Source organism: Lepidochelys kempii, chromosome 13, assembly GCF_965140285.1.
Source record: "Lepidochelys kempii isolate rLepKem1 chromosome 13, rLepKem1.hap1, whole genome shotgun sequence".
NCBI classification, from domain to species: domain Eukaryota; kingdom Metazoa; phylum Chordata; order Testudines; family Cheloniidae; genus Lepidochelys; species Lepidochelys kempii.
The window spans coordinates 11,483,520-11,490,207 of NC_136392.1; positions in this window are offsets into that span (position 1 = coordinate 11,483,520).

Consider the following 6,688-nt stretch of genomic DNA (forward strand, 5'->3'; position numbering starts at 1 on the left):
AACAGCAGAGGGCAAGCAGGAGCAGGCATCTAGTTAGCAAATCTAAACTCTCCTGGTCTAGATTTTCCTACAGAATTAGGAACTCTGAATAGTGACTTTCTTAACGAATTGGTGCCCAGTGGCTAGAAAATTTCTTAAATGGGTATCCTCAAAACAGGGCTTTTTGGATTTCCAAAATGGCAAGATGCGGCTTTGCATGGTGTTTATTGCTATTCTCAGAGGTCCTTAGAAGTGAGAAATGCAAGAATCTGAGACAAATACAGGGATGATGTAAGAAACGAGACCATACCAAAAAAAAAAAAAGCTTATTAGACCAAGTGAAGTGAGGGGGTAGAGGTGCAGCTCTGAGTAGCTGAGGAGAGAAGATGAAAACCCTTTTCTGCCTGAAATAGCCTCATACAACTATATATTAAAAAAGCAAACCACACTTCCTAAAACAATACTGGGGGCTTGTAAGAATCAGCAGCAGGTCCAGGAGAGGACCTGCTGTCTCACTAGCTTTTCCTCTTTTCTTTATGTTCAGAAAACACAATTACAGTGTTTCTATGAACACATATGGACACTTCTATAGGGCCTGTCAAAGAACTTTTATTACCATGAATCAAAGCCTCCCAAATTCCTTGTGAAGTAGGTGATTCTTATTGTCACCATTTTACAGATGAGGAAACTAATGCGCAGAGAGCTTGAGACTCTTTTAGGGCCAAGGTTTGCACTTCATTATCCCTGTGCAATCCCACTGAAGGCACAGACTTCCTGTGTGACCTTGGACAAATCACTTAGTCTCTCTGGGCCTCAGTTTCCTATCTGTACAATGGGAGTGATAGCACTGCCCTTCCTCATAGGGGTGTTGTGAGGATAAACGCATTAAGGAGCCTGCAATGATGGAGGCCATATAAACAATATAGATAGATAGCGATTCAAATTCTGCCCGGATTTTATCTTATAAGACAAGAACACTGAAGGGGGTAACTGGGACAGAATTTGGCCAGGTGTGGGTTTTTTGAGGCATTCTGTCCAAGTGAAACTCAGCCTTTGCCCAACTCCAGCTAGGATTCCTGACCAAAGGCGAGATACTAGGAACTGATCTACAGTTCCTGAGAGGAGCCTTTGGAGTCTCCGCTGCTTTTCTTTCTCCTCCTCCAGTGCTTCAAAGCAAAACAGCTACCAACTTCTTGAGACTGAGGATGTGCTGACTGGTCTGGCAGAAATTCAGGGGGAGGCAAACAAGCCCCACCCACCAATAGCAAGGGCTCTGTACCACCTGCTGTCCATGTGTCCCCTACATTCTGACTCCCCATTAATTGCACCTCCATAAACCTCAGTCTGGAGAAATGGCTGATCATTGCACCATCTTGTGTCATATGAAATACGAGGTGATGCACCACACTTTGGCCTTAGGCCAAGGACTTGTCCACTGATGGGGAGATACTCTCGAGGCAAGGCTGGAAAACGTGCACTTTTCCAATTCATGGTCTCATGGGCACTGGGGTAGCATATGCTTGACTCAGTTTGCTTGTGGGTATTTAGGGAAATGGGGAAAGGAAGTAGGCAGGTCAGAGACATCTTCGGTTCATGAGCTCAAATGTGTCAGATTGGCAAGTGGCCCCAAGGCTTTTGATGGAAGGCCAGTTAGTTTCTAAAGATCAGTTCCTATTGCAGTTGGATTTTTGGGGATAAACACAGCAGACCAAATTCACCTGTGGAGTAAGATGAAGAGTGCTGAGCTGATTTCAGTGAAGCTACACAGGATGAACCGGACCAATTGTAAGTCTGGCTCCAAATCCAGTTAAAAATTTCTTCTTGCTGCACTAGATGTGACTTACTATCTCCTCCTGTGTGACTGGAAGTAATTTTTCTATGTCTGGCTGAGGCAAGGAATGACTTGGTCCTGCTTGTGTTTGTTTCTATTTGCCATTAGATCAAGGAGCTAGAGAGATCTAGGAATACCTTTCTGTGCTCTCCTGCATCCATTTGGTTCTCCAGACATGATGACAGCCACAAACTCTGCACATTTTCTGTTTCCAGCTAACTTTTCACTCTTTTGAGCAAGCCATCAGTCACTATAACCAACCTGTAGACCACTGTAAAGAACACTATGATCCTAATATCTACACAGCAAAGAAAAACCTGCAGCTGGCCCATCCCAGCCGGCTAGGGCTGTGGGGATTCACTGCTGTGTAGATTTCTTTTGAAAATCTGGCCATAAGTCATGGGTGTAGTTTGGGGTAGGGGTGGGGGGCAGTAGGGGCGTTGCATCCCCAAACTGTAAGCCTTGGGCAGGCACAGAATTTGCCCTTCACAGGTGTGGCCCCATTGGTCTGACTGGAGCTGCCCCCCCACCCCGATATGTAGAAGTCAAACTATGCCTATGCTGTAAGTGTCACAATAGGAGCTGCTGGGTACTGAGCACCACTGAAAATCTGGCCCCATATGTCTCCCTTAGTCACTTTCCATCTCTTTTCAGCCTGCTGTTCTTTATGTCTAACTCTGAAGCTTTATTATTTACCTCTGGAAAGCATTCTGAGCTATAGTTTTTATCCATGTTTAGGATACGGTTTGCATGAAAGACTGTACAAAATAAAGTTGTGCTGTCTTGTAATTTCCAATACATTTAAGTCTATGCATACCAATACGGCATTTGAGTTGTATTCACTTGGCCACTTGTGTGATCTATTTTTTTTTTTTTAGGGGAAAGCTGAAGAGTGAGAAAAGTACCCGGGGAGAAAACTATAAAGAAGGAACCCCAAGGAAGCCAGTATGTTCACGACTAGACCAGGGAATGGCAAATTCCACATGGGAAAAGAGATTTCTGAGCCACAGCTTTCATGGCCTGGGTCTGATAATGATCTTAGGGCCTGATCCAACTCCCACTGATACAGGAAATCTTCCCTTTGACTTTGGGGGGTGCTGGATTGGGCTCTGAATAAGTGAAATTAATGCTGTTTATGAGAGGAAAATGAAGAGCACTGGGCTGCATTGAAAGTGGTAGCTTTAAATAACAAGTACGATGGATAAAGCAGTGTGAATGCCATCATCTATCTGTCAATCAAACAATCTATCTATCCCTCTAGCATTTGATTACGAGAATTGTTTTCCTGCTGTTCAGGAATATTTTGAATGGGAAGGAAAGGAAAGACAATTCTTTGATAGGATGCCTTCTGCCAACCATCTCATCACTGTGGTGCGCAAAATGCATCTTTCCTGTGGTTTTCTCATTTAGCTAAATGTGAAAACTGCCCAACGGGCACAGTGCGCATGGCGGGCGCGTGCTGCGGATGGGAGGGGACAGCCACATGGCAGTATCTTAGGGAATGGCTGCTTGTGCCGCTAGCAGTTTGCAGGCATACCATGTCGCTATTGCCCCTTTATCATGCTTTCCAGGTGGTGCTGCTCACACTGTCGAGGTAGGTTAACCGGCAGCCACCAAACCTCCCCACACCAAGCAGGTCAGTTCTGGAACACAGAGTCACCCAACTTCACATAGAAATGTGGCTACTGATCCTGACCCTGGAATCTGCCAATGCTTTTTCCTCTAGCAACCTTGGCATTAAAGATTGTAGCTATTCCTCTCTGAATTTTCTGGTGCCGGCTCTTTCATAGTCTTGCTCTTTCAGCCTTGTTCTACATATTGGACACGCCTCCCATTTACACATCAGATTTTTGAACAAGTGTGTGTCACTTGGACACACAATTGCCCGGTGTGGCCCCATTGTACAGCTGCACTGACGACTGAGACACCTTGGCCGTTTCACTTCTACAACTGTCCACCTAATTTGCAGACACAGTTCCTTGCGACAGAAGACACAGTTGGGAGTAACGGCGCTCACAAATAACCATTTATGGTCCTTTTGCGTGTGCTGCTGCACTCCTCATTCCTTGAACAGCCAGGCCCCAGGTGGCTCAGTTTGGTTTCCATGTGGACGTGGTGGAGCTAATCTGAAAAAAATCCCTAATGCAGTGATAACTCCTTGTTTTTTTAATGCAGGAGCTGAACAGAAAAACCAGAGTGTGAGTACAACATTCCTCTGTGTGTGTACGTGTATGTGTGAGTGCATGCATGCACATGCCTCTAGAAAGGTTTCTGGTTGTTTATGTAACAGAAGTGTCATGTGACAGAGCTGTTTGCTTTGAAGAGCAAAGACTTAATGAGTAATGTTCAATTAAAGTCTGCAGAGGAGAAAAGGCAAGTGAGAATAATCTACTCTGTTCCTTCTATCTGGTTTGTTTCACATGCATTTTTTGGAGTGTTTCTTTTTAAACACATATGTTTCATTTCTGCTTTGAGGCCAGATTTTCTAATGGCCCCCTGAAAAAGCGACTTCAACATGTGCTTGCACATCCATTTGCCATCTGCAAAATGGGGTGACATATATGGACATACAAGACAGTAGCAGTTTCCCACAAGGGGTTCAGATCTGGTTTTTACAGTCAGAGGTTGCTTAGAGAGGAAGGTTAGTCTAGTGGTTAGAGAGGTTGCCTTGGACTCATAAGATCCAAGTTTAATTCCTGCCAGTGACAGAGTTTCTGTGTGAGCTTGCGCAAGTCACTAAGTCTTTTTGGGAATAACATGGGGCTCACCGTTCTTCCCTATCTCACAGGGTCTTATGAGGATAAATACATTAAAACTCAGATCCTACAAGGACAGGAGTCATATAAATACCCGAGGGGTGTGTGTATATGTATATATAGGTTGAGAGAGGGTGCTGAAGTGCTCTGGACCCAACAGGGGCATTTTGGTGGCCTCTGAGTCCAGGACTGTTGAGCTGGTGCAGGCCAAAGCTAGAGCTGTATAGTTCCTCTCACCCCCATACTAGTCCTAGGAAGAGAGGGGCCAGTGCCATATTGTTCCTGTGCAGTAACCACTGCTGGGAGCGCTTGGAAAATGTTGAACTTTCAAGCTATGAAAATAAACTGTTACTGAATTTTCTAATGTTACCACAATGCAAAAAATAGACTGGCTGTAAATGGTAGAGGAGACAAAGAATAGGCTGGATTTTAATGAATAGAGGAGAGAGACTTTCCTACGGCTGGTTAAAAGTTTCCATTCTATGAGAACCGATAGTATATTCAGTCCCGTGTATGCTGCAACACACTTTTATCACTGGGGAATGTTGCAGCCTGGGTGTGGAGTTAGTAATTCCTCTACATTCCCCTTAATGCGGAAAGTCTGGAGGCAGATGTTTTGCTTGGGAGGGGCACAGCAGCAAGAGCTCCTTTGGTGAAGCCAGTATTGCCTCTTTTCAAAGTGACTCAGACATCAAAGGTGCATGAGTTTGAGAATGTTTTTCTCAGAGTGAAAAAAAGAGCAAGGATAATTCTATGGAAGACTAAATCCAGGCACCTACCATGTACAGGGAGAGGTGCATGGCACACCTCAAATATGAACCAGCTCAGAGGAGTCCAGATCCAGGGCCTTGATTCAGCCTGTTATGCAGGTGGTGACCATACCAAGCGGGGTAGGTAGAATAAGTATTATTCCCATTTTGTAGAAGGGAAAACTGAGGCACAGAGAAAGTAAGTGACTCAGCCGGGGTCATGCAGCAAGTCAGAGGCAGAGCCAGCAATAGAATCCATGTCTTCTACTTCCAGGCTATATCCAGTGGCTCAAATTGCCTCAGTCTCCCCAGCTCTAAAGTCGATAATAAAATGTACAACGGGCTATCTCACAGGGCTTTTGTGAGGATTAACTAATGGCTGTGAAGCGCTTTATAAACTTATAAGTCCGTAGCATGTGTAGGTACCCTATTATCCCCATCTCTCTAGCGAATGCTAGGGTAGGGGCACCAGCTCCTTCCCTAGATGGCACACTAGACCTCACATGAGGGCAAGTTCTGCCCGGTCCCCAGCTGGCTAGAGCATAGGCTGCGGTGTTCAGTGAACACTATCTGAGGGCACATGCTGCTCTTTCCTAAAGGAGTATCAGTGCGCTCCTCACCAAGTACAGCTGCTGCCCAGCTGAGCCATTTTGCCTTGCTCTAGCAAAATGGCTCTGGTGCTGAATGTGTGGCCAGCACCCTTCCCCCACCTCCAGCTTTCTGTATCTAAGGGCAGGATTTTGCCCTGTAAATATAGGTATCACTTCACCACCCACTGAAATGCAGCCACTTATGGGCTAGAATGTGGCATAGGATTTACCCGCACTATACAAAGTAAATAAAGAGAGGCATTTGCTTAGACATCATGGGTCAAATTTATCCCTGGTGTAAGTCTAGTGACTTCAGTGGACTTATTCCAGAGATGAATTAGGTCCCATGAGTCAGGTCCCATACTTTCTGGAGCAGGGACTGACAGTTTTGTTTTGTGTTTGTATGCCACCTAGCACAATAGGGTCCTGGGCCATGACTGGGCATTACCCCAACAGAAATAATAAATGGAGAAAAACCCTTTCTTGCCTAGATTTGCAAATAAATGTCTTAGTTGTTTCTCTGATATGGTCTATGTCTGAGCAGCCTACTCAGAGGAAATCTTGTTCTTTTCATCCCAGCATGCCTGCTGCTTTCTATCTATCTATCTTCTTGCATTGCACCCATCACCAGGGTATCAGAGCACGTGAAGCCTGATGGGCTTACGTCTCACCCGGAAAAATCAGCCTTCCTAAGGTTGAGGAATTTCGTTTTGGGCCTCTGATAAAACCATTACATAGAGATGAATAACTCGTGTGGTTTTATGTTTCCTGTCCCTGAAATGC